This window comes from Urocitellus parryii, chromosome 5 (genome assembly GCF_045843805.1).
Source record: "Urocitellus parryii isolate mUroPar1 chromosome 5, mUroPar1.hap1, whole genome shotgun sequence".
NCBI lineage: Eukaryota > Metazoa > Chordata > Mammalia > Rodentia > Sciuridae > Urocitellus > Urocitellus parryii.
The window spans coordinates 182,160,481-182,181,063 of record NC_135535.1 but is presented as its reverse complement, the minus strand read 5'-3'; the positions used below and the strand labels follow the sequence as shown (position 1 = coordinate 182,181,063).

General features: G+C 35.2%; 1 protein-coding gene across 6 annotated transcripts in view; it reads right to left on the bottom strand.

The window, feature by feature from the left end:
• The window catches only part of R3hcc1l (R3H domain and coiled-coil containing 1 like), a 91,525-nt gene that overhangs the window by 60,386 nt on the left and 10,556 nt on the right, over window positions 1-20,583 (bottom strand). The window contains exons 2-3 of one of the 6 annotated variants that reach the window (XM_077798574.1): window positions 20,041-20,196; window positions 15,985-16,055 (exon numbers count right to left, since the gene is read on the bottom strand). The exons of the other annotated variants lie outside the window; for them this stretch is intronic. The gene's annotated coding sequence lies outside the window, so the exon portion shown is untranslated. The remainder of the gene's footprint in view (window positions 1-15,984; window positions 16,056-20,040; window positions 20,197-20,583) is intronic. 6 annotated transcript variants of the gene reach the window in all.

Genomic DNA, 20,583 nt, shown 5'->3' with positions numbered 1-20,583 from the left:
CACTTTTACTTTCCTGAGTACATATCAGTGTAAGTACTAATCCTTGCCTACTTTCCAAAGCACATTCTTATGTCCCTTTGCTTTGCCTTCTTCTAGTCATCTCATCTGTATTAGACTCCATGCCTTTCTTTCTTCCTTCCATGCTATCCTGAGCTCTCAGACAACTTAGACTCTATCAAAGTTATTTCCATTGGTGTGGCTAGAAGAAATGGATACTGTGATATGAACTCCTAGTACCCACATACTCTCTCTTTTTCTATGCTCACTTATTCCCAAATTAAGACCTCCTCTAAATGCTTCCTTATCTCCTATATCCCAATCAGGTCAGCTTGGTTCCTAGTATTGACCAACTCTTTTTTTTTTTTTAATTTGTTCTAATTAGTTATATATGACAGTAGAATGAAGTCTGGCACATCACACATAAATGGAGTTTAACTTCTCATTCTTCTGGTTTTACATAATGTAGAATCACACCAGTCATGCAGTCATATATGCACATATGGCAATATCGTCCAATTCATTCTACTATCCTTCCTAGCACCATATCCCCTCCCCTCCCTTCATTCCTCTGCCTAATTCAAAGAAACTCTATTCTTCCCTAGCCACCCCCCTTATCGTGAATTAGCATCCACATATCAAGAGAAAACTTTCTCTTGACTAAACTACTGCAACCCTAAACCTATAAGTAGAGAACCTTTATATTTGTGGGGTAAGAAAAATCATTCAATGGAATAGCAACAGTCTTTCTTCTTGTTGTTAATAAATTTTAATGTTTTAACATTTATGCCTTAACAACATCTATATCTGTTTCTGTCAAAACAGAAATAATATACTATGTTTAAAAGATCCTTCTTTAGCAGGGCCCAGTGGTTCATGCTTGTAATCCCAGTGACTCAGGAGACTGAGGCAGGAAGATCACAAGTTTGAGGCCAGCCTAGGCAACTTAATGAGACATTGTCTCACAACAACAACAACAAAAAAAAGGCTGGGATGTAGCTCAGTGGTACAGCAGCCCTGGGTTCAATCCCCATTACTGCAAAAAAGAGTGGGGGTGGGGGGGAGTAACCATTTTTTTATTATAGTTCTGTATTCAAGAAAAAGACTTCCCCTTATAAATATCAAAGAATTTTTTTGCAGTATCTGTAGACTACTGGATAGTATAGGCCACAACATCCTAGTTTTTCAGATAAGAATACCAAGGATCCAAGGTTTTACTCTTCATGGTTACAAAGATATTAAATAGCAAAGAAAGTTGAAATTTAAGTTTACAACTACAAATACTGTCTCATTCTACTGTATTTCTCAGACATTTTGTCTTCATCCTGGGATTTCAGAGAGGGTGGATAATGATAGTTGAGAAGTGCTTATGTGTTTATATGCGTGACAAGAGTGCTACAAATAATTAAATATCGTCACCTAAACTACTGGACTTCCCACTGAAGTTGCACATAGGTTATCTGATAGTCATTCACCATCTTAGAGAACAAAACCAGATGTCAGTGAAGCCGGGATCATTAGAAACCACTACTCTTCTCTTTTCCTTTATTTGCCCCAGTCCTATCCAGAAGGTTGAAAAAGGAAAAAAAAAAAAAAAAGATACTGAATGCAAGTAGCGTTGACTTAGCCTAAATGGACAGGGAAGCAATGTGTCCTCTTCATTTCCAAGAATGCCAAACTCTGGTCAACAATACAACACAAGATGACTGACTGGATTTCACCCTCTGGTGGCCAGAACGTGTCACTGCTACATTTCCTCATTCCCAACCTACCTCCATTCAGATTTTACAGTATTATGACTAAGAACCTTCAAAAATCATGCTGTATCACCTCCTCATCTTAAAGATGAGAAAACTGGTTGGAGAGTGTATCTAAGACTTATACTTATTTGACTGGAATCTGAGACCTGAATCCAGATCACCTATCTAATCTAAATCAGTAATATTGTCACCATTATAGCTATATCACTCAGTTTTCTACCCAGTATATGATCAGGATATATGCTGAGTAAAGTTTAATCAGGAAGTTAATTGTGCTGCAAAAATAATCACATAATGCACATCAAATTCAAATATATTATCCACACTAATGCTCATCTCCATTAGTGTAAATGATCAGGATGACTTTTCCATCTCATTCCCACAAAAATATGTTCCATACACTGGACAAAACCTCTACCACAACTATTCTTAGCACCAGAAGAAAATCATTTCTCGGGGCTGGGATTGTGGCTCAGTGGTAGAGTACTCACCTAGCACAGGCGGGACCCGGGTTCGATTCTTAGCACCACATAAAAAATAAAAAATAAAGGCATTGTGTTGTGTCCATCTACAAAAAAGATTCCCTCCCCTCCACCTTTAAAAAAAAAAAAAAAAGCAATGACTGTTTTGAAGTCTTATTTCAATATAATCCATAAGAGTTCACAGAAAGGCTGTTTTATTTGCATTAACCAAATACATTTTAGAATAATCAATTTTTATATTCATTTGCACAGCTATCTTAAATCAATACAAAGATCCCTAACTTTCATTTAGAAAAGCTATTTTGAGATTCTAGTTTGGTTAAGAAAGGACTATTAAACCATGCCTAAAAGAATAATAACATAGTTTTCAAAATCTGTTCTTGTGAACCATGTCCAGTTATATATATATATATATTTTTGGTTCATTAAGGTTTAAGCCCTACAAACAGAAGTCAAATAGTAGTAGAATAGTACCGATAAGAGTAGTAGAAGGAAAATAAAAAATAATAATCAGCTAATATTTAATGAATGCTTACTATGTCACAGGGACTGTGCTAAATACCATATATATACTATCTCATTTGATTCCAACTAAATATTATGAGGTAACTAGTATTATCCCAATTTTACAGATGAGAATTAGGAAGCTTAAATAACTCAAGATCACCCAGCTTCTTCTAAGTGGGTGATCTTTTGTTAGGATTTCAAAAAGTCCTCACACTTAACTACTATGCTAGAATGTCTGATGGTCTAACATAGTACATTCTGTATCACAATAATGTATTAATTTCGTAAATATTTGCAATTCGCTTAGAATCTGTGTAAACGTAAAGCAACTGAAGAGAGCTCAAAGATTGCTTCAGTAAAATGAGAAAACCAACCAGAATAAAAATGAAAGAACTTTAAAGCTTTCATAGCATATCAATTTCCAATAACCTTCTAGACTTAAAAGTGCTGACAATAATAATTCACTATCGTCTCTGAAACTTCCTCATTCACCTTGCCTCACCTCAAAGCCATATGGTAAAGAACCTCACCAGGTGTCAGGAAAGGATCTCCCTCTCTTCTATTCCCCAAGAGAATAATTTATATACTTCTTCCCTGCAACTTCCCCAAGCATCTGAAATCATCTAGAGGCACATGTGAACATGGGAATAACAACCAGTGGAACTGACAGCACAGTTCTTAGAGTAATGGAAACCTTAAAGTACAATACATACTTTCAAATCTGAGTCTTAGAAGACATTTGTACATCAAATACCAACTGCAAATGCTATTTTTTACATGCAATATTATACAGAAAAATTATAGTATTAAATATTAGCTTTCCTTGAGAATTTATAACCTTTGTGCCTCTGCATGCAGTTGGACAAAAAAATGTAGCCTACACAATGGGAAGAAACATTTCATGAAAAATATGAGTATCTGGACAAGATACTCATATTATATATGAGTATAATATGAGTGTATAAAGAATACACAATTCCAGGAGGATCTTGGGAGTCCTAAAATACACAAATTATAGCATTAAAAAGTTATTCTCAAAACATAACACAATTAATGCCCCAAACTTATTTTACACTCAACTGGCTATATATAGTCACCATGAATTAACACCAACTGATTTCACACTTTAGAGGCTAGGAAACAGGTTGCAGCTTAATCTCTTTCACAATCCAATGACATGGGAACCCCATGGTTCACCAAGTTAACTATTCCATGTTTAATGTTAGCACCTATTATTGATTACCACTAAAGGCAGTAAGATCAAAGCCTTAATATAACTGAACAATAGCAATATAATATATAATAAAAAGGTATAGGGAAAAGCCTGCTTTCTGCTCTGTGTGTGTGTGTGTGTGTGTGTGTGTGTGTGTATCTGCTGGTAGGGATCAAAGAAAAGAAAAACCTCCTAAAGCTTCTTCCCCTAACTAAACATCGGAAGGATAGTCTGTATTTTAGAGTTATTTGAAATTAGTTTCTCTCCTGGGCCTTTCCTGAGTTAAACTGACAGACTATAGTTGACAATAAAGGAGATCAAAAGGATAAGGCCTTGGGGACTATATCTCAACCAAGATATACATTACTATTTGATTTTTTTCCTCTCTTTAAGATGCAAACTAAAGCTAATAAACCACTGAGAAAATTTTAAAAGGTAAAGACTATTACACTTAATCTGTGCTTAGTGTCTACACACATACACGTATGTATGTGTATATATGTATATTATCTTGTTTGATCCCAAGTATAATACTAAGGGGTATCTATTATTATTCCAACTTCACAGATGAGAAAACTGAAAATTATATTACTTAAGATCCCAGAGCTTCCAAATGTTAATTAACAGTTAAAAGTCCCTGATATAACTACTACATTAGACTAGAATGCATACCTTCTAAAAACTATGAAGTAAAACAATAGCAGAGAATATTAAACACCAAAGTGAACTAGCAACAAAAAGGAATGACTATATAGAGTCTATATATCAGCAATATGTTTCCCAATGAAAAATAAACCAAAAAAGCAAGTTTCACTTCAGGGCAAGCAAAGAAAACATTAGGAAGTTAATGAATAATAGCTTCTATAGTTTGAAATTTGCTAATTAAGAGTTTCAATAAAAATTACCTTAGAATAAATAACATTTTCAGAGCTATGTTACTTTAAGGATCAGCAAGCCTATATAGAAGACTACAAAAGGCTTTCAAAGAAGTTATGATCGGATTCCCAAGATGGCCGCGAATAGAGTGCATCACACCCAAGTTAGAACGACAAAAAACTATCTTGTTAGGAACTTACAGCAAAATGGGGGTGCACTGAAACCCAGAAAAAGGATTTCCAGCACCGAGGTCCGGTAATTGAGTCTCATACACGAGCCAACTGTGCGAACGGAGATCCGGGCTGACTGATCCGCGCGGCCCGTCCCACAGCTATAGACGGAGGGGAGCCGCCGAGAAGCGACCAGCAAGCAAGGAGATTGCTGCAGATTCTGTGGAATCCTCCCACCTGAGCACTCACGGAGCCCCAGGCTGAGTTCAGGATTTCAGACGGGGAAGGAAGTGGGACAGTTCTATCCCCCACAACGGAAACTCCACCAAGGAAACCAGCGGCCACCATCTTGGAGAGCTGAAGTAACCACCGCCACTCTCCGACAGATTGCAACAATAAAACAGGTACTTGTTACTCAGCTCATCTCCCATACAGCGGGGAATTCGCATAAAATCTCTCCTAGGCTCTCCGGGGGAGGGATTATCAGAGCAAGCCTGCATAAAGATGTGGGGAAAACTAGAGACACCCAGAGATAACCGACCTTCAACTCCCCCTCCCATCAGCAGGGAAAATGAAACCTGTATTGCCAGCGCGGGGGAGGGGCAAGCGGAAAAAAATCAAAACAATAGAGTGGGGGGGGTCTCAATAGCCACCCTCCAAGCCCAACAAACGGCAGGCCCAGAGTACAGTTTGAACTGCCGAGAGGCATCACTCAGGGGAAATCTGGTCTAGTAGGAGAAACCAGGACTAGCAGGAGAAACCAGGGGACTAGAGGCCAGGCCCACGTGACTGGGCGGCTGGAGATCGCCGGCTGCCAGTGCGACTAGGCGGCTGGAGTCAGCCCGGCGGCGTCCGGGAGCTGAAACCAACCAGAGACAGTCCAGTCCCACCCCTCCATTCGGACACCCCAGTAAGGAGCCTGGGGCCTGCCATAGCAGAGAGGTGACGTCACTGGAGCTCGGCCGTCGGAATTCCTTCCCAGCGGAATCCACTGTAGCAAGCATAGTCTACCAACACAAAGGAGAGACAACAGAGATACAAAAAACCAAAGCAAATTTATAGAAGAGAGCAGAAACACAGCAATCAAATAGAGCTGGAAAGTAGCGTGAACATCATGAAAAAACAAGGGAAAAAAGGAGTACAAACAATGCAGGACAACTTAAATCTACAGGAGGAGCTAGAAGCATCAGAAACAGGGATAGGGAAAGAACTCAAGGCATACCTAATTCAGATGGAAAGGAATCTTAGAAAAGACATGAGACAGCAAGTCCAAGCAATAAAAGTATATTTTGAAAATGAATTAAACAAACAAATTCAAATGACAAAGAACAAGCTTTACCAGGAGATAGAGATCTTAAAAAAAAAATCAAACAGTAATCCTAGAAATGCAGGAAACTATAAACCAAATTAAAAACTCAAACGAGAATATTACAAATAGACCAGATCAAGTAGAAGTCAAAACATCAGATAATGAAGACAAAGTTTATCAACTTGAAAAGAATATAGTCAACACAGAAAAGATGCTTAAATCCCACGAGCAATCTATTCAAGAGATATGGGATGTCATAAAAAAACAAATTTGAGAGTCATCGGGATAGAAGAAGGCATAGAGAATCAAACCAAAGGAATGGACAACCTATTAAATGAAATAATTCTAGAAAACTTCCCAGAGATGGAAGATGGAATGGATTGCCAAATCCTGGAAGCCTACAGGACCCCAAACATTCAAAACCATAATAGACCAACTCCAAAACATATAATTATGAAGATAGCCAACATACAGAACAAGGAGAGAATATTAAAAGCTACGAGAGAAAGGAGGCAGATTACATTCAGGGGTAAACCAATTAGGTTAACGACTGATTTTTCATCACAGACTTTGAAAGCGAGAAGATCCTGGAACAATTTATTTCAAACGCTGAAAAATAATGGATTCCAACCAAGAATACTGTATCCAGCAAAATTAAGCCTCAGATTTGACAATGAAATTAAAATCTTTCACAATAAACAAGAGCTAAAAGAATTCACAGCCAGAAAACCAGCACTGCAAAGCATTTTGAGCAAAATACTACAAGAAGAGGAATTGAAAAATAGTGCCCAAAACTAACAGCAGGAGGTATCTCAGTAAAGGGGGAGGAAAATAACCAAAAAGTAAAAACTAGCCAAACTAAAATAAATAAATAAACATGACTGGAAGTACAAATCATATTTCAATTGTAACCTTAAATGTTAATGGCCTAAACTCACCAATCAAGAGACATAGACTAGTAACCTGGATCAAAAAAACAAATCCAACAATATGCTGCCTTCAGGAGACTCATATGATAGGAAAAGACATACACAGGCTGAAGGTAAAAGGTTGGGAAAAATCATACCACTCACATGGTCCTCGGAAGCAAGCAGGAGTGGCCATACTCATATCGAATAAAATCAACTTCAAACCTAAGTTAATCAAAAGGGATAAAGAAGGACACTATATACTGTTAAAAGGAACCATCCACCAACAAGACATAACAATTATCAATTTTTATGCACCAAACAATGGAGCTGCAACGTTCATAAAACAAACGCTCCTCAAGTTCAAGAGTCAAATAGATTACAACACAATAATTATGGGTGACTTCAACACACCGCTCTCACCATTAGACAGATCCTCTAGACAAAAGCTGAATAAAGAAACTATTGACCTCAATAGCACAATCAATAACCTAGACTTAACCAACATATATAGAATATATCAACCATCATCAAGTGGATACACGTTCTTCTCAGCAGCACATGGATCCTACTCAAAGATAGACCATATATTATGCCATAGGGCAACTCTTAGTAAATATAAAGGCATGGAGATAATACCATGCACCATATCTGATCACAATGGAATGAAACTGGAAATCAATGATAAAAGAAGGAAGGAAAAATCCTACATCACATGGAAAATGAACAATATGTTACTGAATGATCAATGAGTTACAGAAGACATAAAGGAGGAGATAAAAAAAATTCATAGAGACAAATGACAATACAGACACAAAATACCGGAATCTATGGGACACAATGAAAGCAGTTTTAAGAGGGAAATTCATTTCTTGGAGTTCTTTCCTCAAAAAAAGAAAAAAACCAACAAATAAATGAACTCACACTACACCTCAAAAGCCTGGAAAAGGAAGAGCACAACAACAGCAAATGTAGTAGAAGACAAGAAATAATTAAAATTAGAGCAGAAATCAACGAAATTGAAACAAAAAAAAAAACATTGAAAAAACTAAAAGTTGGTTCTTTGAAAAAATAAATAAGATCAACAGGCCCTTAGCCATGCTAACGAAGAGAAGAAGAGAGAGAACTCAAATTACTAACATACGGGATGAAAAAGGTAACATCACAACAGACACTACAGAAATACAGAAGATAATTAGAAAGTATTTTGAAACCCTATATTCCAATAAAATAGAAGATAGTGAAGATATCGATAAATTTCTTAAGTCATACGATCTGCCCAGATTGAGTCAGGAAGACACACACAATTTAACAGACCAATAACAAAGGAAGAAATTGAAGAAGCCATCAAATGACTACCAACCAAAAAAAGCCCTGGACCAGATGGGTATACAGCGGAGTTTTACAAAACCTTCAAAGAAGAATTAATACCAATACTTTTCAAGCTATTTCAAGAAATAGAAAAAGAAGGAGCTCTTCCAAATTCATTCTATGAGGCCAACATCACCCTGATCCCGAAACCAGACATAGACACTTCAAAGAAAGAAAACTACAGACCAATATCTCTAATGAACCTGCATGCAAAAATTCTCAATAAAATCCTGGCAAATTGAATACAAAAGCATATCAAAAAAAATTGTGCACCATGATCAAATAGCATTCATCCCTGGGATGCAAGGCTGGTTCAATATACGGAAATCAATAAATACTATTCACCACATCAATAGACTTAAAGACAAGAACCATATGATCATCTTGATAGATGCAGAAAAAGCATTTGACAAAGTACAGCATCCCTTTATGTTCAAAACACTAGAAAAACTAGGGATAACAGGAACTTACCTCAACATTGTAAAAGCTATATATGCTAAACCTCAGGCTAGCATCATCCTAAATGGAGAAAAACTGAAGGCATTCCCTCTAAAATCTGGAACAAGACAGGGATACCCTCTATCACCACTTCTATTCAATTTAGTTCTTGAAATACTAGCCAGAGCAATTAGACAGACAAAAGAAATTAAAGGCATAAAAATAGGAAAAGAAGAACTTAAATTATCGCTATTTGCAGATGACATGATAATATATTTAACAGACCCAAAAGGGTCTACAAAGAAACTGCTAGAGTTAATAAATGAATTCAGCAAAGTAGCAGGATATAAAATCAACACGCATAAATCAAAGGCATTCCTGTATATCAGCAACAAAACTTCTGAAATGGAAATGAGGAAAACCACTCCATTCACAATATCCTCAAAGAAAATAAAATATTTGGGAATCAACCTAACAAAAGAGGTGAAAGATTTATACAATGAAAACTACAGAACCCTAAAGAGAGAGATAGAAGATCTTAGAAGATGGAAAAATGTACCCTGTTCATGGATAGGCAGAACTAACATCATCAAAATGGCGATATTACACAAAGTTCTCTACAGGTTTAATGCGATGCCAATTAAAATCCCAACGGCATTTCTTATAGAAATAGATAAAGCAATCATGAAATTCATATGGAAAAACAAAAGACCCAGAATAGCAAAAGCAATTCTAAGCAGGAAGTGTGAATCTGGAGGTATATCGATACCAGAGTTCAAACTATATTACAGAGCAATAGTGACCAAAACAGCATGGTACTGGTACCAAAACAGGCGGGTGGACCAATGGTATAGAATAGAGGACACAGAGACTAATCCACAAAGTTACAACTTTCTTATATTTGATAAAGGGGCTAAAAGTATGCAATGGGGGAAGGATAGCATCTTCAACAAATGGTGCTGGGAAAACTGGAAATCCATATGCAACAAAATGAAACTGAATCCCTTTCTCTCGCCATGCACAAAAGTTAACTCAAAATGGATCAAGGAGCTTGATATCAAATCAGAGACACTGCGTCTGATAGAAGAAAAAGTTGGCTACGATCTACATACTGTGGGGTCGGGCTCCAAATTCCTTAATAGGACGCCCATAGCCCAAGAGTTAATAACAAGAATAAATAAATGGGACTTGCTTAAACTAAAAAGTTTTTTCTCAGCAAGAGAAACAATAAGAGAGGTAAATAGAGAGCCTACATCCTGGGAACAAATTTTTACCCCTCACACTTCAGATAGAGCCCTAATATCCAGAATATACAAAGATAACAAATAACCCAATCAACAAATAGGCCAAGGACCTGAACAGACACTTCACAGAGGAGGACATACAATCAATCAACAAGTAGATGAAAAAATGCTCACCATCTCTAGCAGTCAGAGAAATGCAAATCAAAACCACCCTAAGATACCATCTCACTCCAGTAAGATTGGCAGCCCTTATGAAGTCAAACAACAAGAAGTGTCGGCGAGGATGTGGGGAAAAGGGTACACTTGTACACTGCTGGTGGGACTGCAAATTGGTAAGGCCAACTTGGAAAGCAGTATGGAGATACCTGGGAAAGCTGGGAATGGATCGCCCTCCTCAGACTATTCCCTGAGGATCTTAAAAGAGCATACTATAGGGATACTGCCACATCAATGATCATAGTGGCACAATCCACAATAGCTAGACTGTGGAACCAACCTAGATGCCCTTCAATAGATGAATGGATAAAAAAAAAAAATGTGGCATCTATACACAATGGAGTACTATGCAGCAATAAAAAATGACAAAATCATAGAATTTGGATGGCATTAGAGCAGACTTTGCTAAGTGAAGCTAGCCAATCCTTAAAAAACAAATGCCAAATGTCTTCTTTGATATAAAGAGAGCAACTAAGAACAGAACAGGGAGGAAGAGCATATGGAAAAGATTAACATTAAACAAAGACCAGTGGGGAGAGAGAAAGGGAGAGAGAAGGGAAAGCATATGGAAATGGTAGGAGACCCTCAATGTTATACAAAATTACATAGAAGAGGATGTGAGGGGAAAGTGGGGGGAAACAAGGGAGAGAATTGAACAATAGCAGATGAGGTAGAGAGGGATGATGGGAGGGGAGAGGAGGGGGATAATAGGGGATAGGAAAGGTAGCAGAGTACAACAGTCACTATATGCCGTTATGTAAAAATGTGAGTGTGTAACCAATGTGAGTCTGCAATTTGTATTTGGGGTAAAAATGGGAGTTCATAACCCAATTGAGTCAAATGTATGAAAGATGATATATCATGAGCTTTGTAATGTTTTGAACAACCAATAAAAAATATTTTAAAAAATATTTAAAACTTTTACTGTCTAATATCACTTTAAATGCTTCAACCTTTTTTTAAACACAGGTTATATACAAAACATTGAATTATAACAGATTAAAAATTGTTAATATCAAAAAAAGAAGTTATGATCTACTGCTCAAACTTTTAAATTGCTTTCTAGTCTATTATTCTTATGACTCAAAAAGAATGATAAATGTTAAATATTGATATGAGCTAATAATATGTAATGGCTTTTTCTCACATCAAGCAATACATGAATAAAAATGAAGTTTTCCCACTTAAGATATTCTCTAAGAGAAAAGATACTTTAAAAACAGAAAGGTAGTAGTAGTTGTTGTTGTTATTGTAATTGCCAAGTAAACAAGAAAAACAGTAAATGACAGAAAACCAGAGGACAGAGATATCACTAAAGGTCTGAAATGGTTAAGGAAAATGTCATGAAGCAATGGTATTGAGGCCAGAACTACAGAGGCTGACATTCAGACAGAATTGATGTAGAAAAAAAGAGGCTGAGTATGTGAAGAAGCAGTAAGTTAGAAAGCATTATTTTGAAAATAGTTAATAGAAACTTTTATCTCAGTTCAAGATGTTATCAAAAAGTATCAAAGACTATGTAGCTTATCAACAACAGAAATTTCTCAGTTGTAGCAGCTGGTGGTCAAAGAACAGAGAGCCACCATGGTCAGGTTCTGGTGAGAGCCCTATTATAATTTGCAGATAGCTAACTCCTACTTATATCCTCATAAGGGAGAAAGTAACTGAGACAGCTCTTTGACACCATCATATAAGGTCATTAATCCCACTCATAGGGGCTTTATTCTCATGATCCAATTACTTCCCAAAGGCCTTGCCTCCAAAATACCAATACATTAAGGATTAGATTTCAACTTATGAAAGGGGGGTTGCACAAACCCTTAGTCCATAAAACTAGTTTCGGTAAAGCCAAAGGTTCATTGTCAGAAAGATTATATTCAGCCTGGAAGGCCTTCAACACTAGGATAAGGTGGAGAATTGAGTCTAGACTCTACAGGTAAGTCCTGAGAAGTTATTACAGTGTCTACACCTTTCCTTTATCACTACATTTGCCTTTCCATTTAGCCCTGGTATCTTTTTCAGTATGTATCAATGATGTAGAGGAGATAACAAATATCCTTGACTAAAACCTCTTCTCATGATTACTTAAATCCAATTTCATCAATGAACAAACAGTAACATATGTAACCTAAAACTAGTAATAGAATTAACAGAAGGAATGGGATCAAAAACAATGGGTCCCAAACCTAATTCCATTTATACTTAGGAAACAATCAAATACATTTACTGGTTGAGTTTCTCTTAGCTGAAATGCTTGGAATCAGAAAGTTTCAGATTTCAGAGTTTGGGGATTCTGGAATATTTACTTAGACTTAAATAAAGTCTGAGTACCCGTAATTCAAAAATTTGAAATCTGAAATGAAAACCTTTTTGAGTATTCAACTTGTACTTTGTACAATCATCCTTAAAATCCAAGAAAGATCAGAATCATAACTTGCCCTAGATTAAATTATTCTACATAATTCAAATAATAAGCCAGAAATTTACTCCTTGATGTCTGACACAGATGGCTCTAGCTGGTCATATATTTCTGAAATGAAACCAGCTGGTGGTAAATGTACATATATGTTTGTAAATCAAATCAAAAGATGTATAAATACATAAGATACATTTGCCTGAGATAAAGACCCAGTCAATCATTTGGGATGTAGATATTCTAGAGACTGTCCTTAATATCACTACAATAATTCCTGGAGAAGACCCAATTCCATTACCCCAACCCTTTATAGTTTCATCCCCTGGTACAAAGTGATATTTCTAGTCTCTTCAAAAGAAATTTTTTTTTAAATTTTGGCACCAAGGATTGAACCTAGGGATGCTTAACTACTAAGCCACATCCCCAGCCTTTTGAAATGTTTATTTAGGGACAGGGTCTCATTGAGTTACTTAAGGCCTCATTAAATTTCTAAGCCTGGCCGCTGGGATCACAGGTATGTGCCACAGCACTTGGCCAAAATTTTTAATTCCATCTAATCTTACCTTACAGTTTTGATAACAGAATTAAACAATAACATCTTGAAATGATAAGTATTTATGCCTCCAAACACCTCTGCATGTTTTGTTTCAGTTTTATCAGCAGATCTTAACAACTAGAATAGCTTGCATTCAAACTGCCCACAAAACCTAAGATTTGCTCTGCTCTTTTCTCATTTCTTCCCCTTCCCATCTCCTCTTTAACTTACAATCACTTTACCCTGCTGTCCACCTTCCCCAACTGCTATTCAACAATTCATAGACTGCCACAGATTGTCAGCACTGCGTTTGGGGACTTAAGAAGTACTCTTGTGGGACAGTACAGTGTGTGAGTATAGCATTTTCCTGGACACAATGTCACTCTTTATGGCTAGTTGCAAATTAGCTTCTTAAAAAAAAATAATACTCCTAATAAGACAGGTACAAGGAGATTTTAAATAACCTAGATTAAAACTCACTTTGGGGCTGAGGCTGGGGCTCAGAGATAGAGCGCTTGCCTAGCATGCATGAGGCACTAGGTTCGATCTTCAGCACCACATAAAAATAAAATAAAGCTATTGTGTCCACATACAACAAAACATAAGTTTAAAAAAAAACTCACTTTGGTTTGCTCTGAGATCTAGGCTATTTCAGTTATGTACAATGAAATCCCATGCATCTACTTATATGAGCCAAGCATAACATTTAGAAATGTCTGAAGATAGCTTTCTGGTGCTAACCAAAGCAAAAAACTACCCAAAAAAACTTAACAAAGGAGAAATTTATATCCCCCTTTTATCTGTGCCCATGACTACTTAACCTTGTATTCTTTTTGAGAACACTGTTTAAACTCGGGTCTCAACATCAACATTTATTTCTCACCATGTCTAGCTGTGCTAAACAATTTAAAATGAATTCTGCAAATCACCAGTATCATGTTATTACAATTTCCATTCAATTTTTGCCATGTGCTTCAGCAGCACATGAGTACAATTATTCTTCTGACAGTTGCTGTGACTGACCCTCTGATTACCACTAAAGCCTTCACCCTGTACATCAGCTTCCCAGTTGCCACTGGCAACACACAAGAGTCAGAAGCTGGAAAATACTGAAAATATCAGAGAATGGGTAAGAAAACCTCTCACAAAACAGCAAGTCATATTGACTTACTGTCTTTAAAAGAAAAAATGTTGACTGAAAATAAATACCTACAGGGTAATATAAAAATCAAAAACAGTTATCTAATTGTTTTTTTACTCCTATATTTTACTGAAGATTTAAATGATCATCTATTCTTTCTGAATAAATTAATTAAATCCCTATAACATTTATTTTATTGTAATCCCTACAATAAAACTGCATCTTTGTTGCTCCCTATGTTAATTATAGGAAAGTTAGAGTTTAATAAGCTCAATTGTTACAATGGAAAGAGAGTTAACCGACAAAGCTAGTAATTAACTCTGAAAACTAATTCCAAAATTTAACCAATTTTTACTATGTCCACAACAAACACCAAAATTAAGAAAGACAAAGACAACAGAAGAAAGAAAATCTTCAAAAGATCCTAAGTCTTTCAGGAAATTGACACTTTCAAACTTGTTTTACACCAGAGTAACTAGATAACACTGAAGTAACAAAATGTAAGCAACTGTTTAAATAAACACATTTCTATAAAATTTCCTAAGTATAGACTACTAATTTGCCACATTGATGTTTTGAATAAAAAAAAGTCTACACCATGCAAACAGACTCTGTGTGAAGGCAAATTGTACAAAATTCCCTCTGACAGCAGCCTCATCTGGATATAATAACAGCAAAAGTTACTTTTATATAAATATACAGTATTTCTTTTGACAACTGGGCATTTAATTTTCATTTTCTAATTTTGTAAGTACTAAGAGTTTAATAGTTTAATAGTGATTACCATAGAATGTATAATGAAAACAAATACTTTTTTGAAGCTCATTAACAAAACAGAACAGGAAATGACATCTAAGGACTGATCTAGAAACTGATCAGAAATTACTTCTGTCATCAAAACAGATAAGAAACACAATAGTATAAATGACTAAAAACACAAAAAGATGTTCAACTATACCCTGTCATCTATAGTTCCAACACATAGGCTAGTTGGGCAAAAAACAAACCTCATCAGTTAGCAAAGAAATGAAAAATAAAGATGGTTTTATCCTTGCCTGTTTTTCAGGTAAAAAAAAAAATGAATGGTGACATCTTGTTTTGATGATGCCAACAGAATGAGGTTCAAGTACAATGTTAGTGAGGTATACATTTTATTACTATAGAAAGCATTTTAGATGTGTTTAAAGGCTTTTAAATGATCACTTTATAACTCTTTTGTTAAATAAGCAACTGTTATTTTAGGTTGTAGTATGCTTGATATTATGTATCTATAAATAGAGATATGTCTACATCTGAGTGCTAAACATGTAGAGTATCTGAGTTTTGTCTAAATGTTAGGTGAATTTGTAGGATTAAGGGTACCCAGGGCTGGGGATGTGGCTCAAGTGGTAATGCACTCACCTGGCATGCGCAGGGCGCTGGGTTCGATCCTCAGCACCACATAAAAATAAAGATGTTGTGTCCACCAAAAACTGAAAAATAAATATTTTAAAAAAAAATTCTCTCTCTCAAAAAAAAAGGCACCTAGATTTAATATATGCAAGGTAATCAATAAGTGGTCTCTTTTATATAACACACATTATATCTGGACCTTAAATATATAAAACAGTCAATGAAATTTTTTACCTTTCTGCCATTTGTATTCAACACCATTCAGATGAAAAAAAAAAAATCCACTATTTGGGCACTCCTGCCATTTAAAACTTAATCTGTATCTACCTGCTTTGAATGAATGGAAGGGAAGGGAAGGAGATACTTTAGCAATGCTTCAGAAACTTTAAAATCAAAGGGCATTTGACCAGGCAATTCTCCTTCAAGGAATGTAATCTAATGAAATAAAAGAACTTGTATATAGATACTTATTCCAGGGCTATTTACAATAGTGAAAAATTATAAGCAAATTTAAGGTCCACTGACATGAGCAAAGTTGAATACATTATGGTATATTCAGACCACAGGAAACTACAGACAATAAAAGGAATGACATAGCTCTATAAATGCTGACATGATAAAAATCATAGTATACTGAGTTTTTTTAAAATGGAGAGTTTAACAAGAAGTGTACAAAAACAAAATGAAGAAAACTTAAAACATTCCTAAAATACACAAAAGTAGATTTGGGCAAACAGATATTTCTTGTTACTGAATAGAAAACTCAGAATAATTCAATATCATCAAGTCAGCAAATTAAATAAAAATACTGGAAAACTTTTTTTTAAATGGAGACAGACAAGGTGATAACAAAATTTAACAGGAAAATAACCATGTAAGGATAATCAGGAAAACATTAAAATTTTTATATACTATTAAACCTCTATAAAAGCAACAGTAAGAAAATAATAAAAAGTCCAGAAATAGATCATACAAAAATTGTACATAAGATAAAGGTGAAATCTCAAAATCACTGAGGAAAACTGGTCTTACTGGAACAATCAGTTTGCAAAAATGATTATAATATTAAAGACAGAGTTCACACTCCTTGTTTTGTAACAAGTTTTCAAAATCCAATGCATATTTTACACTTAGAATACATTTCAATCCATGTTGTAAAAGTAGCTACCCTACTATACAATGAAGGATTGGACTATATGCCCTAAGCTAAAGAAAATAAAAACTATAACCAAACTGAACTCTACTTACTAGGTGTCCTTTAAATAATGGTAGGAGTTAGCAATTCTTAAACTATTTTTTTTACATTCTAGGATTGAACCAATAAGCAAAAATTTTTCACTGTTGGATGGAGCCATAAATATGAAAGAAGGGGAAGACAAAATAAAATCCTAGTGTTTGTTAGATCAAAATCAAAGGTATCAGTATAAACTCACTGCATTTAGTAGACAAGAAAAGTTCTATGGGTGTGTATATAAACACACACAAATCACATATATGTATTTCCTAGGTGTCTGCTGAGAGGGCTTTGAAGCAATGATATCCAGTAGCAGCTAAGATTTTCAGAATTTAGACTATAGCTTACAAAGCTATTCATTACTCAAAAGGAACAAGGGATCCTTTAAGAAAGCACTCATTCCAGGGCTGCCTGGGAGAGTGCAAATGTGACCCTAAAATACCTCTTGTGGAAGCAAGAAGTGCTTAAAGAATGACTGACTGGCATATCAAATGGAGACAGGAATCAGTTGAAGGGGCTCCAAATGGCCAAATCAGAGAAAGAGTAAAAAAATAAATATAGTACTATTATAAATAAATGAGAAAGAATGATACAATCAGAAAATCACCATTTAGGAACCATTTTGAAAATTATTCAGGCAGACCTCATCAATAGATATTAAAATCAAGAGTAGCAAGATATTTTATGAAATCTCAATGTATGTTTCCTGAGATATTTTGAAATTACAAAGGGAATGTAATGCCACTGAACTATATGTTTAAAAATGGTTAAAATATGAAAATAAATTTTGTCATATACATTTTGCCACAAAAAAAAAAAAAAAAGATTTACAAAAGGAATTAGGTGTGGTGGTGCATGCCTGTTAATCCCAGCAGCAGGGAGGCTGAGACAGGAGGATCACAGGTTAAAAGCCAGGCTCAGAAACAGCAAGGACCTAAGCACCTTAGCAAGACCCTGTTTCAAAATTTTAAAAATAAAATAAAAAGGGCTGGGGATGTGGCTCAGTGGTTAAGAATCCCTGGATTCAATTCCTGATACCAAACAACTGGGAAAAAATTATGAAAGGAAAAACTGTAACTTTATCATGAAAAGCCTGGGAGATTCAACCTTAATGAAGTGATCCAAGATTACATTACCAATATTTCAAGATTTTGGACCTCCTGAGCTTATGCCCTGAGAAGCACAATACTAGTTTTGTGGTATTCCTGACAAAACTGGATAACTTGAATCTAATTATGAGAAAATATCAGATAAACCCAAACTAGATACATTCTACAAAACAATTAGCCTGCACTCTTCAAAAACATCCATGTCATGAAAAAACAAAGACTGAGGAACTGCTCTCGATTTACAGAAATAATAAAAAATGAATACACTCCATGATCTGGAATTTCCTTTTATTCTCAAGTACATTATTGGCACCATGGGTAAAATGTAAACAAGTCTGTGGATTATAATATCAATTAAATTATTACTACTAAATCAATGTTAATTTACTGATTTTGACAGCATTACATAAAAATGTCCTTGTTTTTAGAAAATGCACGCTGAAAGATTTAGGCATAAAGTAGGGGGAAAGGTCTATGTCTTTCTTTCACAAGAAACAGTCATGTACCACATAATGATGTTATGGTCAACCACAGACTGCATATAGGACAGTAGTCCTATAAGATAAAAATGGAACTGAAAAATTCCTATCACTTAGTGTCAGCATTGTGTGTTTGTGGTGATGTTGGTGTAAACAAACCTACTGGGCTGCCAGTTGTACAAAAGTATAGTGCACAATTATGTGCAAATGTGCTATGTGATGATGATTATCAACAACTGTTACTGGTTTACTATATTATATATGGTACATACATATGTAGTATATTTACTATACTTTTCGTCATTTTAGAGTATATTCTTAAAAAACTTTACTGTAAAACACGGCAAGTTATATAGGCAGCAACCTCATTCATTAAGTTTACCATGTCTTTTGATTGCTTCAATAGTTAACATCAAGTGATTGACCTATACCATTTAGGTTTATGTAAGTACTCTATAACGTATACACAATGACTAAATCACCTATGGATGCATGAATGTATTCCCATCATTTAACACCACCTAGCTGTATACACCTACATTATAAAAGGGAGAAAAGAAATACACTAAATTGCTAACATTTGGGATATCTGGGTGAATTCTACCTACCATTCTTAGACTTTTTTCTATAGTCTGAAATAATGTCAACATAATAAAACTGTTTAAAAAACAAAAATATCAGCACAGTGCATGGCACAAAAGATACAATCAAATAAATAGCACTTGTCAGATGTTGTTAATGAAAATATAATCCCTTAGGATTCTGTGCAAAACAAAATTCTCAAAAAAATATATACTTTTATGATGAAAAAAATAGAAGGGGGAATAAAAAAATAAATGTAGTATGTCCCTTTTAAATATACATGTACGAATACACAGGTAAAGACATAGAAAATTACTAGAAATATACACTACACTATTAACAGTGGTTACCTCTAGTTTTGGAATTAAAGTGATTCTCATTTTCTTCCTCAAGCTCAGTATTTTCTAGTGTTAATATAATAAAGAAGATTTTTGTGTTTTTTTCCAAAAATTACTTTTAGAAATTCAAGCGATAGCTCACAATCAAGAAAAATGTGACAGTCTTCCTTTTCTACAGCAATGCCCTGTCTAGAGACCGATGTTTAGTTACTACATTTAAGTACCGTATTATTACTTCACCTTTCTTATTAAAATAATAATGATCACATAGTATAATTTCACATAAGAATATTCTAGTCTTGACCAGACATGGTGGCACTCACCTGTAATCTCAGTGGTTCAAGAGGCTGAAGCAGGATCACAAATTCAAGGGCAGCCTCAGCAACTTTGCAACTTAGTGAGACCCTGTCTCAAAATAAGAAACAAAATGGACTGGATGTGGATGTGGTTCAGTGGTAAAGTGCCCCTGGGTTCAATCCCTGGTACCAAAAAAAAAAAAAAAAAAACGGATTATCAGCAAATAATATTTGCACAAGCATGATAGTATAAATATAACATTAACTATTTCTTTTAACCAAACATTATAATAAAACTAAATTAGGGGCTGGGGCTGCAGCTCAGTAGTAGAGCATCTGCCTCGCACAAGTACGGCACTGGATTCGATCCTCAGCACCACATTAAAGATACTGTGTCCATTTAACAGTTTAAAAAAAAAAAAAAAAAAACTAAATTGGGAGGCTAGGGGCAAGGTAACAGTGGAAATTGTTATTTAAGACAGTGAAACTTTCTATGCCATAATGAAAATGCAATACATAATGAATAAATAAGTGAATTAAAAGATAGCATTATAAAAACATTATTTTAAA